The following is a 14,469-nucleotide window of genomic DNA, read 5'->3' as shown; positions in this document are numbered from 1 at the left end:
TAAATATTTGAAGATATTCTTCTGCTGGTATCACACAATCCTCAGTCAAGGTCCTGTCTCTCTGCGTTACAGAGTAATCAACATGAGGTACAAGAGCTCCAAAATGGTCTACCATATGATGTGTTGTCAACAATTCAATAAAAGAGAAGAGAAAGCGGCAAATGAACTTATTTCTTGACAAAGAAGGACACCCCTTAATCCACATTATTGTTTGGGATCTTTGTAGTATCAGCTACCATTTATTAAAAAAAAAAAACAAAAAAAAAACTGTGGCTACAAAGATACTTCAGATTATGGTGTTCCTTATTTTGCTAGGGAATGGACTTCCAGGGAGGCAATCAAATTTAGGGACAGAACCACATGCTAGGATCCTAGATATTATCTGTAGAATGAGTATCATTGATTCACTGCAGTCATAGGATTGCAATATTGGAAGGTAAAGTGGTTTTCAGTCACTTTACTTCCAGTGATGGACAGAAGGCTTGCATACTTACCCATTGTTCCAATAAGACATTAAAATACAGGAATTCAAAAATGCCATTGGGAAAAGAAAAAACATTCCTGTCACGTGTATAAAATATGGCCTTTACTACTGAAGAACACTTCCTCAATTTTCCAAGCACATATCCATCATCAGAGATGAAAGAACCAGTCCTGGTAATTATAGCTGCATGGTTTTTGTTTTGGTTTTGTTTTTTTTTTTTTTTTTTTGCTTTGGTTTTTTATTCAAACACCAGAAGAAGATGCTTCTTTTTACCTAAATTCCTCACAGAATTGCACATAAACTGTTTCCTTCTCAATTTCACACTCAGGTTCTCTGAAGTGTGGTAAACACCTGCAGTATTTTCCCCTTAATCTTAGCCATGAATAATGAGGAGAATTAGACCTAGTGCTCCTAAGAAATATCTGTGAAATGTATGATCTCTTTGTGTTGCCATTTAGATGTATCAAATCACTTCCCTTAGCTTCTATGCAAGGAAATTTATGTTTATGGTTAGAAATGCAAGTACTGTACCAAAGACAAAATTTAAAAATTACAGAGCATAGTGAATGCAAGGGCTATGTTTCAGATTCCATTAGTTTGGATAAAATGCTTATAGGAAAAAATAAATATTAACACAAAAATCTCAAACAAAATCCCAAGTTAAACAAACAAAACCAGAATGTTGGGTCAGAATGTTCTTTATTTGGGGACAGAATTGTTTGGTCTAGGTATGATTTCTTGTGTGAGAATCCAGCATAAAGGTGTTTCAGAAGGCATCTTCCATCATTCTACATTGGTGTAGAAGGATCTTTGAAATGTCTTCAGATAGTTGAGATGGTGAAACCAGATTATGTTAGAACAGCACTCTGCTTTGACTTCCAGAGACGTGAAGAACTGTTTGCACTGCTTGAAGGGTGAATAAGTCTGAATAAGGGTAAGTTCCATTTTCACAAGGGTCTTTTAAGTCCCTCATACTCTAAATCTTCTTTAAGTTTCTAACATACTTGTTTTTTGCAAATTCATTGTGGTATCTAATCCACGGAGCTTGCACTTTCTTCTTCTTTTTTTCAATATATGCTGTGTGTAGACATTAAAGAAGTTGTAATGCAAACTGTTTAATACTTCTTTAAATACTTACTTTAAATACTTCTAGCACAAAATAGACAAGAGTCTAACCTCTTAAGAAGAAAATGTAACTCAATAAAGAATAGTTAATATACACCTGTTTGGTGTTTCAATAAGACCATTTCCAGGTCATCAGAAATATTTTGCTTTGGAAGAGTCATACAGAATCAAAATGTTATGAAAGCATCCATAGTCAATCAAAGCAACAGCTGAGGAAAGTAGGGAAGAACATGTCACAGAGACCCCGCTTGATGTGACCTCGGTGAGTAAGGCTAAACTGAGCAATGGGTTGTCTAACAGTCACACATCTTGGAAAGAAAGGTGTCTGTGCAACATCTTAAATCGTTAAATCAAGGTAGTCTCTTGATTTAAAGAGTATTCTGACATGTGAAGAATATTCTTCTTCAAGTGAGAGCAAAAGGGGGTGAACTTTTTTGTGACTTCTAACTGTCTTTTTATATCTGAGTGTTTAGAAAGTATAACTGTATTTCCTTGAACTGCCCTGGAAACAAAAAGTAGTGTGTAGTTATAGAGTAGTTGCATAGTTGCAGTATGAGGATTGCACTTCAACACGACAGGCAATTCTCTTCCTTCTCCTACCCGGTTTGCACAGGAAAGTAAATATACTCACCTAAAGTTCATTGTCACGACAGTATGAATCATCAAGAGAATCTGTGAATGGACTAAATAAAATCTCAAGTTATTTTACTTTTCCTATGGGAGAGCCTAAAGATGAACAAAAGTCTTTTTAATCTTTCTTTTAGCAATAAGCATACTTAGTGAAAGCTGTACTACTTTGGGATTGACATATTCTGACAGAGGGAATTATAAGAGAATAAAAGCAAATGCATAAATCTTATGCATAAATGTATAAGTGAAATTACTGAGTTACCCCACATTAGATAATTCAGATAGCAAGTAAATAAAATTTATATTCACAGTAATAAGGTACTCCCTCCATAACTTCTGAACCAACTTCATTCTTGCTAAAACTAAGCTAGAGTCATGGTGTTAGCTCTCCCAGTGCAATAGAACACTCATTGTGACATTTCTTACTTGTCCCATGACTCACTAGCAAAAGTTTGAATGGCAGTTCCATATTCTCATAATTGGAAGTGATGGTTACTCCTACAAAGGCTATATTTTATTTCCTATAAAGGAAAAAAAAAATTGCAAACCAGACTTAAGAGTAACATTCTAGAGTATTGCTTCCAAAATCCTGATTGACTTGCTTTCCATAGCAAGCACGTAATTACCCTACTAAATGGTATTGGTCCTACTAAATGACATAAGGACATACACCACCATTTTAAAAATAATAACACCAATATTGGGAAACTTTAGTCTACATAATAATAGGACTTTCTGTGTAATTCCTGTAATTTCAAGCTACCTATTTCTAAAGCTTTTATCAAGTTCTATTCTTCTTTTGTTTTTACTTGGCATACCTGGACTTGTAGGAAAAGATTTAAAAGGTAAAATAAAAAGAAGTTTAAAAGTACTCAAAAATTTGTCCTATCTATGCAAAAGGCACTCTTGTAGAAAATCATCTTGAATTTCATAAACTTCTATTTCTGTTAAACTTTGTCGACATTTTACCAGAGTTCAGATCTTTGGAATTCAGGAAATGGCTGTAAAAAAAACCCACAGTAATAATAAAAATACACTGGCAATATGTTAATCCTTTTTTTTTTAATGTGTGATATTTTCTATTACAAATTGCACTAAACTCAGTGGAGCTGTTGATATAACAAAATGCAGTCAGTTATGCAGACAGTGCTTTAGATTTTGGAACTATATCTCTATCCCTGAGATTTTGGCAATATTTCTGTGACACAGTGACCAGCATGTTGGGAGCTGCACCATGCATTCATTTTTTTATCTTAGATATCTATCATTTGAAAATCACCTGAACCATGAGCACCTTCCTTAACAATGACTTCATCATAATTTCTGAGTCAGGGACTTCAAGCAACTTTTGTCTGTTTAGGTCTTTATGACTCCAAAAGTTCTCCTGAAGGAAGAACAGGTATCTTTATAAAAATGAGTCTTTTTTCTGGTGCATCACAGATTCCATTCTAATATATATAGATTAGAGACTATGTTTGTATAATGAAAATTTAAACTGAACCTCTAATCTCCTTATTGTATAGATCATATTTTTTTCAGAAGTGGGCTAATTTGTTTAACTACCTAAAACACAGAATGATATATATAATTTAATAATTTATTAAATTATTAAGGTATAATTTATATCCCACCCAGCCATTTTCTATTTTTAGCTAGGACTCCCACTGATACCTGAATACCAAAGATTTTTTTTAACCATCTAATTTTTTGAACATCTGCTTTTCCAAGTGAAAAGTCAAAACAAACCAAAGCAAAATATGTATTTTTGAAATGTGTTAATTTCTGGAAAACTACAGGATTCAAATGTAGTGTGATTCTGTCCTAAAAGTGGTGGGATCAAAAAACTGCAATATGCTCAGAAGCATTCTAAAACCATTATGTCTAGAAGAGGCCACAGAATCAGAAGGTTTATATTAATATTATTTATTTAAATATCCCTGCCATAAGTATCTGTTTTTGCACCAAAAATGCTGAGAATTGATGAAACTCCTGACAGAATAAAAGTACTCAGAAACAGAGAAAAAAACTGTTACAGCTCTGCTATTCCCTGTAACTGAATCTGCAGTTTGGTGTTTAGGCACAAGATTGTAAAACAACATTAGCAGCTGTTGGAAAACAGGGGCTGGGGCAATAAACAGCATTTACAAGTATTATGTGCTCAGTAAAATTTCCCAGTATAAAATAGTATTTCAGTCCTCTTGGGCCTATTTCATGGAATTTGAGTTGATTACGTAGTCTTTATGGGTCTCATAGAGGCTATCAAAGAAATGCTTGAAAACTAAATTTTTGTATTAAACAGCAAAGGTAGGCTTATAGTACTTACATTATAGCATATTTTACTTATTAATCAAGTACTTTTTCAGGTTTATCTAACAGTTATAAGAAAAACTAAAGCATGTTTTTATATTGATAATTTTAATAGAATGGATACTTTATCTATGATAGAAAAATATTCTCCTTAAAAGAAACTAGGTTGTTCTGAACAAATACATAGATGAATACTTTTCAAATAATACGTATTTCAGTTTTTAAAGCAAAGAGCTAGTGAATATTTTTAAAGTAGGTGCTTTCAAACCATTGTGGTTAAACAACTTTTCTTAAATCAAGCATAAATGTAATTGAACCATTATATTCAACCTCTTACAAATACTTTTATAAGGCATTTCTACTGCCTATGTATTTGAAAAGCTATCACAATAATATACAATGATATTACAGTTTCCAGGTAAATGGATTACTGAGAAAAAGATAACCATTCTGAAAGACAGAATGTTTCTATCTGTGCATCTGGAATAATATTAACATTGGAATGAGTATTTTTTCAGTTTAATTTTTACAGCTTTTAAATTGAGCTTTGTCAGTAATTCTCAACAAATGTAGAATCTCAGGATGACTTGACAGGTGTTTCAGGTTGACTCTCTCTTGTAAGTCAAGTTTCCAGTTGACAAACACAATGACTTTGAGAATATCTACATGGCTGAACAGTTTGCAGGTTTGCCATCCACCCTTATGTAGTCAGTTTTAAGTTGAGAGATCATCTGGAAATTGTAAAGGAAGGCTTTTTGCATTCAGAAAATAATTCTGGAAGCTAAAGGAGAAAAATATTCTTTTTCTTGGCCTTAATGTTTCTAAACATAATACTTAGTAACAAATTCAGCAGGCTTGTGCTTCAGGCAAACACTTTAATAGTACTTTTGAACTCCTTTACAGCCTTAAAAGTGAAGTATATTAAACCTAATGGAATATATAAATACTTATGGCTATTGTAGTTGCCTGATATTAATAATTTATAGCTTAAGATACAAATCATGAATGAAACTGTTAATTATTTATTAACAGTAGTCTGCTAATGAGAGGCTGACAATGTTCAAAACAAGACAGAGTGTCTCTTAATAATCTGGAAAAATATAGAAATCAGACTGATAGCTATTTCTGTTTCAGAGATTAAAATTTTGTTTCATTACAATGTAAGCAGAAAATTGAGATGCTCTTTCTTAATTCTTAACACTTACATTTTTCCCTATTGATGACTGACAGAAGATAAAAACAAGCTTCAGTTTAGAGAACTGCAGATTACTTTTTTCTTCCTGTCCAGTCCTAATATAGTTGTAATTTATATTGACGCAGACTTCATTTTTCTAGTAATTATGACCTGAGTTAACATTTTGCAAGAGCGTCTGCCAAAATCTGTTGACTTTGATGCTGATTGGTGTAAAATGTGGAATTTACAAACCATTGAGAAATCATTCGATGCCATGCCCTGCAATTAAGAAGAAGTCAAGCAATAATAAAATCCAATTAACTGTATGCCTCCATTTAAAATTTTCATGCTATAGTCAGAAAAAAGAATATAAAGTCAAGGGCAATAGTTTAGCAGGGCTGAGCTTGGGAACACTTAGGGGAATAAGAAAGCCAAAGCATAAGACTTCCCTCTTTCTCTGTCTCCATATAATTTCTTATCTTCTGTAGCCATTTTAATTAAGATGTTAATAAATTTGCTCATAGATTTAATACTCAGTGACAATTATGGGTCATAAACTGAAATAAAATCCAATGCAATGGATTTGTAACTTGTAAAAAAAAAACCCAACTTTGTTGCCTAGTCAACCAGACTAGATTTTTTTTTATTATTTTTTTTTTTTAGTGTTTTATATTTTTCCTCCCTGAAGGGAAAGATTGCTGTTTAGAAAAAGATTTAAACTTTAGCCCCCACATATTAAGTGGAATTAATGATCTATTTGCTTAGACACCATATATTACTTCTAGTTTATCCATCCACTGGGTAAACGATAGGCACTACTTGGTCACAATGATAGATTTGAATGCTGGCTGGGACATCAATCAGTGCTGGCAACTGATTAGTTGTTTGTGTCTTTGACAAGCTCTTCCATCTCACTGAATGAAAGCTTGCTGATTGCTCTCACTTCTCTCCACATTCATTGCCCTCCACTGCCACTATATTATATGGTTAATGCTGATGGTGGAAATACTCCTTGACAGCTAACACCGAATATCTTCCATTCCCTTATCATTACATATACGCTGTTCCTTTGAGGACTAGAATTTCTAAGTGAGGTCATCCATGCCATTAGATATACAGAGGGCTGGCACAGTAAGGCTGGGACCTGCTGATGAGAGAGATTTTGTGTATCAGGAAAGAAAAAAAAAGAGGTTGCATAATAGCATTATATGTGCCTGACTGTTCACAATTTAAGAACTGGTTATTGAATACGAGCAAATTATGAGTAAGAAGAAAATTCTTAAGAATGGAAACAGCTGGAAGGCTCTGCTCTGCAGCAGGGTAGCTGCATGCGATGTTAAAGACACAATTAGAAATTCAGTCTCCTTCAGTGGCCAATGGCAAAAAGCTGGAATCTTGCCTGAGATTTTCAAAACTGTTCAGGAGACCTAGTTGATCCCTACCAACGAATAGTACTTAAAAAGTTTCAATCTTTGACAGTAATGGACTAGATTTATAAGATAACTTCAGCATCACTGCATTATCATCATATTTGCTTTTCTGCAACAGATGGAGAGAATACATTAGCTGAAGTATTTGAGGAAGTACAGAAGATATGAATGTTGACTTTCATGACATCCAACATTGTCTGGCATATGTTTGACATGTGTGATTAAGCATCAGGAGGACTGGAACAGCAATAAAGAAGATCAGTGATGCTTTAATCGATTTTAAAGTGCATACTGAGGACAGGACAACAGCAACATGCTTTGAAAAGTCTTTTCATGCTTCTAATAAGTGATTCAAAGTGAATACTTACACCTGCTTTCGACAATAACAAATTTTTGATGAAAGATAAGTGGGGATTTTTAGTTGTGACCAGGGGTTTTTGCTTTGTTGTTTTGTTTGTTTTGGTGTTTGCTGCTACTACTACTACTACTACTTCTATTATTATTATTATTATTATTATTATTATTATTATTATTATTATTATTATTATTATATTTTCCTAAGATAATCTTTCTAAATATGAATCAGGTACAAAAAACTGAATACTGTTTTACTTGTGAAAACCCAGATGATATTGATGGATATATAATGGAAAAGAAATACAGGTGTTATTATACCTGGTAGAGTATCTATGTAAAGCCAATTGTAAAAATAAAAGCAATAAAGTTTACAGTATCTCTAAGCTGCATATGTCAATTCTCTGGAGGCAAATAATATTTCATTTGTCAAAGGGGAAAACTGAAGGGGGAAATAAAGAGAGGATCACTCCATACATCTAAAATCATGCAAATAAATGCATGAAATTTCAGTATTGCTAAGTAATTATTTAATGCAAGATCACTATCAGATCTGTATTCCTGCTTTCATTGGGGAATGGATACAATGGAAAACATATCTGTGATTAAAGGTCTTCCTTATTCCAGCACACATTGAAAACCAAGCCTAAGCCTCTGGTCACTTTCGCAGTGAGTGACCCCACCATGACCCCACCTCCTACTTTGACCTTCCTCACTTATATTCTGGTTGCCCTACTAGGTATGCTAGAAAGGATGGTCTCTGCAAAGGGAAAACTATTTGGTGGTGATTTCTGATTTGCCATGGTTTTTTTTGATATATTATATCATTGAAGGCTATATAGTCCTTCAGAGTAGATTTTCTAGTTTACAGATGGATTCATACAGACATTCAGAGTGATGAGATGGTTGGACAGAGTAATTTTCTCTGGTATGTGCAAGCTGTGACAGAGGATCAGGAAAATAAACAGTATGACTGCAAGAGCTTTGGAATATCAGATACCATTTGGTAAAGAAACAAAACAATAAAGACTGACAAGATCAGTACTGCAGCCAAGTGAGTTATAGTTCAAAAAACATCAGCTCTTGTCCTGTATCCATTAAATGAACACCGATAACCGCCCATGCCATTCATACTTGTGCTTTACTACTCAGCTGCAGTCAAGGAATTCAAACATTGTGCATTACTCCTAGTTTGTAGATTTATCTTTAAATAAATCATCACAATGTTTTTATACCAGACCATTATTTTCCACATTGTATATTTCAGATATCCATTATTGCTTCTAGTTATGGGGAAAGGCCATGAAATCCTTTGCATCCCGCAGCTTGAATTGCAGCAGTTGCTACTGCTCCTATGTGTTTTGCACACTTCTTGTGGACACTTGAATCCATTCAAGCTCAGGTTTCAGGTTTTCAATCATTCTAAGACTTCAAAGTCATGCTAAATACTACTTGCTATATTGCGCTACATTGCACTGCACGTACCATCTTGAACATAGATGTGTAAGACTTACTATTCCAACTGTGGTGCAAAATGGACATGATGTTACAGAAAGGAAAGGCTCAGCACACACCCCAAGGAATCTGTATTCTAAATTACAGGGTAATACTCACAGTATACGTAGAGTCATAGAACCAAAGAAATATTGAGATTGGAAAAACCTCTAAGATCATCACAAAGTCCAAACATTAACTTAAAACTGCTATGTTCACCACAAAACCATGTTCCCAGAAACCTTATGTACACTTCCAGGGATGGTAATTTTATCCTGAGTAGCCTGTTTCAATGTCTGATCACCTTTTCAGTGAAGAATTTTTTCCTAGTATATACCCCATATATTAGGTTTCCTCTCTCCTGTCATTTGGTATATGGGAGAAAAGACCAACTCTCACCTCACTACACCCTCCTTTCAGGTATTTGTAGACAGTGATAAGGTCACCCCTCAGCCTCCCTTTCTCCAGGCTAAACACCCCCAGCTCTCTCAGCTGCTCCCCACAGGATTTGTGCTCCAGACCTTTCACCAGCTCTGTTGCCCTCCTCTGAACATGCTCCATTGCCTCAATGACCTTCTTATAGTGAGAGACCCAGAACTGAGCACAGGATTTGAGGTGTGGTCTCACCAGTACAGGGGGACAATCCCTGCCCTGCTCCTGCTGGCCACACCATTGCTGGCACAGGCCAGGATGCCATTGGCCTTCTTGGCCACCTGGGCACTGCTGGCTCATGTTCAGGACCAGTACACCCAGATCCTTTTCCTGAGGGCAGCTTTGCAGCCACTCTGCCCCAGCCTGTGGCACTGCCTGGAGTTGTTGTGGCCCCAAGGCAGATTTGGCACTTGGCCTTGTTGTACCTCATCCCATTTGCCTCAGCCCATCAAAACAGTCTGTCCAAATCCCTCTGAAAATTTTACTGCCCTCCAGGAACACTCCAATCAACACTCCAATTTAACTCAGTGTCATCTGTAAAATTACTGCAAGCTCACATTTTTATAAATAATTGCTCTGCAATTTTGCATTTTGAGTTAAAACCCCCCAAATTTAGTTTTTTCAGTAAAAACTTTTTAAAAAAAGTTTTTTACCTGAAGTAATAGCTATTATGTAAAGGGTCAGACTATCTATATTTTTACACACTTTAAAATATCAAAGACACATTTATGTATGTCTAGAATGTAATTGTGTCTATGAAATAAAGTAATTACTGGAGCTATGTTTCAACTCAATGTGTTAAATTTTAATGTTATTTATAGACTACTGTTTGCAGATTAATAATAACATTCCCTATATATACATATCTGAGTAAGGAAACAGTACTACATCCTCTTTATTTCCAACTTCGTTTTAATTATCTTTTATTTAATGGAAAATTATGAGCTTGAATTTAGATCTCCTGTTGGATTAAGCTGTAACAATGTTAATGATACTTACCAGCTCTTTTAAAGCCTGACTAAGATTTAAAAAATATTAGAATAAAGGACAGAAAACCTTTATTCCCTTCAGCATCACCTCATGGGCCCACTATTTAATAGCAGGTATTTATTAACCTGGTTTTGTGGAGCGTTCAGTGTTGCCATATTACCAAGCTTCTTTGGTATCATACTTTACACAATTGACTTAAAACTCAACTATTCTTATGGAACATTGCAGACCATTAAGTACTGGAAAAAATACATTAAGAATGGATCTTTTCCAAGAAGTGATCTGCCTTTTATTGCTTTTATACTCTGCGCAGAATACTCAGAAAATTACTTATTTTTTTAAAAAAACGAACAATAATATACAGTTACTGCTGGAAAAGAAGAAGAATGCAAACATTTTAAAGATTTAACACAAAGGAACATGTAGCTTTGGAGTGTAAATATACCTTTCATTAGCTAGTTATCAAACTAGTGTTTTGTTTTTAGCTTGGAGTCTAAAAAGAAGCATAGAGAATATATTTTTTTCACTTATGTATAAAACAAAAATGCTTGAGAATTATGTTGAGTCTGTATTTTCACCTTGTGTTTCTGTTTACTCTCAATCACTAAAAATAGAATGGAGGTAAAAAATATATGTATATATAAATATATCTTCTCTACAGCACAAAAACAACATCCATAAAGAAGCAATACCCTGCAACTATATAGCATTTGACAAGGTAATGACAAATTGCTTTCAGTTTGGTAAAACTGGTGAAGATGCGGATTTGGAAACTGAAACATGTTTTAATAGTTTCTCTCGTAGTTTATGCTTTGACTGAAACAGGTTTTGAACCCCTCACAGAGACAGGCCTTTTAAAATGCTTATTGCTGTTGTAGAGGTGCAAGCATTGAAAAGCACTGAACCAGATCTTCTTCCTGTAAAGGCCCCTGGTAATGCTGTCCCTGAGTTCACTGAAAGTAACTTTATCCATCATGAATAGTCATATATGCCAATGAACACTGAAACTGGATTGCAACACAAGTTATTTGGGATACTTTTTAAAGAGTTGCAGCCGCTGAAACTTCCTGAATTCTAATTTACAACTGAAATTAGTGTGTCAGATAGGTCGTGCCAGATTGCAGCATAGCCAGCAGTACTGTTACAAGTTTTATAAAGTAAAAGCTATTTGAGCTATTTTGTGTATTAATTACACATCCCTTCTTTTAATGTTTCCATTACCAAAATAAACACAGTATTAAAATGTTTTCTAAAAGTTAACCAACTTTGCCATGAGCTACAGAAAAAGGCCAGTAGAAGTTTACTTTCCCATAGTGTAATCAGTAAGTTATTGTACATAATACATGTGAAAATCCAATGAAAATTTGCCCCTGTGTGTTTATTTAGGACACTAGCTTTACTATATTGCCTCCACTCTCTAATGTAAATCAACCAGATGGGATCACAGAAACTCTGTTTATTGGCTTTGATCTTCAGCTAGATTCTGGAATATTTATTATAAGAAAATGTCCCAATTTCAATGGAATTAACTCTCTGAGTACAGTTTATTTGGATAAGGTATCTCATTCTAGTAGTACCTTGTGTCATTTTCCTCAATGGGAACAAATCACAGAGAACTACAATACTCATATCCTCCTCCTTCAAGCACAAAGATACTTCATTTGCCATTGGTATGAGACATATTTTCAAACACATTGCAGTACCCAAGCTTATATTTTTCTAAATCCTCCTGCTTGTCAGATATCCAGCTGTGCTGATGTCAGCTTCAGAATTTTCAGAAGCTGTCCATAAGAAAAAGATTATATTTCAGAAACATCTTTATATGCAAACTAACTGCAGTGTATAAAGAAAAACAAAATAAGTGTCTATATTGTCCTTGCCTGTCTCCTCTGTGCTGCATATATATTTCAAACTTTTATCTTCTATCATTTAGCATATTAAAATTTCTGATATCGTTAACAGAGGAAAAAGAGGTAATTTTTTTTTCTAAAGTGGGCAAAGAAACTACTATTCTTCAAAAATATTTTAACTGGAAATTATTTCTCTTATAAAGACACCATAATCTAAATGTGATGATAAACACTTTTAAAATGGTAGATAAAGGAGAATGTGGGAGATCAAAAATTATTAGCAAAAAATACTTTCTTAAGGGCACATTCTTGTGATTTTGGAAATTTTAATGCGTTTTTAGTCTTTTCATATCCTTAATTTATGGAAGGACAGATGAGAGATGTCATTTGATGGGGGGATTTGAGGGATTGTAAGAGATGGTATGGTTAAACATGTTTATATGGTATGGATAATAGTTTTATAAGCAGCACACCAATTACCATACAGAAGATCAGCATGAGAAAAATCAGGGAAAATAAAGAAGACTGTAATAAAAACTGATTTTATTTGTCTAGCAGGAAAAAAAAAAAGAGATAAATGGAAAAGCAAAGCAGGTCCAAGAAATCACAGAGGGTTGTGATATGCCTTGGAAAAATGAGCGAGACACAAAACAATGAGTACATTCAATGAACAGTCCAGAAAAAGTCATCCAAGGCACACAGACAAAATAATGGATTTTTTTCTCCTCTTTTAATAGCATGGAAAATATTTAGCAATGGTCATTCAGTGGTGAAAGGAGATCAAACGCTAATAAAATATCTGACAAATTTCACAGGGCATCTTTCTTGTTATTGTTGAAGGCAATCTTTTCTCCCTGGTCTGGGTCAGAGGCATGGCTAGCTCTTACCACTGTTAAGGGCAGAGCCTGCTGATACCTAATCTCAAGGTCAGGTTTCTATGCAGATTAGCTATATGCAAATCACCTAATGAAAATTGCACAGGGATCACACCTGAAACTGACAGCAATTAATGCTGCTTCAAAGAAGGCTAAAAAATTCAAAGGAAGTTAGAGAGAGAGATGGAATTAACAGGGAATAGAAGTCTGTGACTTCTGTTGACTCAAAAGCTTCTGTGTGCATCTAAATGTTACCTATTATAAAAGGTAAAGCAAGCTAATCCACTTCCTGACAAAGCTGTACTCCATGTAATGATGGCTTTTGGAACTCTTGTATTGCTGTTTTAGAATAGGCAAAGTGCAGATGTTTGATATTAGAGTTTAAATAATTGCATTCTTTGAGAAAAAATTGGATTGGTAATGAGTAATTTAACTGAATTTTACAAATGTGACAGCTGTTTTCATTCATGCTTCTATAAAGAGGTCAATGTGGCTCTGGAGTTATTGTCTCCTAATAACATGTAAATTGTAAACCTCAGGCTGAGCAGGTTAAGATGAATCCAACTTAATATATAATGATACTCTATAGTGAATAGAAAAGGTGACATAACTCCCTGATAAAACTAGCAGTACACATGACCAGATATCTCTCTCAAAGTACAAATTCTGTATTCAGTGCATAGCTGCAGGCTCACTCTGTATTCTGGAGCCATTAAATTGCTGAAAATGCTTTTTCTCTTGCTGTGCTCCAATAGGAAGATAATGCTGCATCTAATCATGGATTCACAAAGTAATGGGTCACAAGGAACCTCCAGAGATCACCTGACCTAACTCTTTGTTCATAGCAGGTCTAATCAGACACAGAGCCTCCAGACCTTGGGGTTCTGAGTCATGAATACTTCAAGTGATGTATGTCTTACAGCATCTCTGAGTACTTGTTCCCTTATTTGACTGATCATGGTAAAAAGTGCTTTCCTTACAGAACACTGGAATTTATCAGAAAGTCTCAGACTTCTCATTGTCTCTTGTTTAGTAGACTTCTGCAGTTCTATTTGGAGTCTGGCTTCATCTTTTCTGGGTTCTCCAACTAGGTAGTAACAGACACTTACTTATCAGGTATCCCAGAATCCATATTTTCTGCAAGGGAAACCAGCCAAGCTCCCTCAGACTTTATGTCTTTGGATCCTGAGGGCATTAACAGACCTTACTGGTCCTGGGCAGATTCATCTGGGGCCTTTGGGATCCCTATCCAAGTGCCCATGTATGTACAAGAAAGATTGCCTCACCTTTGTCACCTCTCAAATATGTATTCATCTCAGTCTTT

This window comes from Agelaius tricolor, unplaced genomic scaffold (assembly GCF_023055355.1).
Source record: "Agelaius tricolor isolate 1412-34295 unplaced genomic scaffold, bAgeTri1.0.p SCAF_4, whole genome shotgun sequence".
Lineage (NCBI taxonomy): Eukaryota > Metazoa > Chordata > Aves > Passeriformes > Icteridae > Agelaius > Agelaius tricolor.
The sequence above is the reverse complement of the archived record's forward strand: the minus strand, read 5'-3'. Positions refer to the sequence as shown.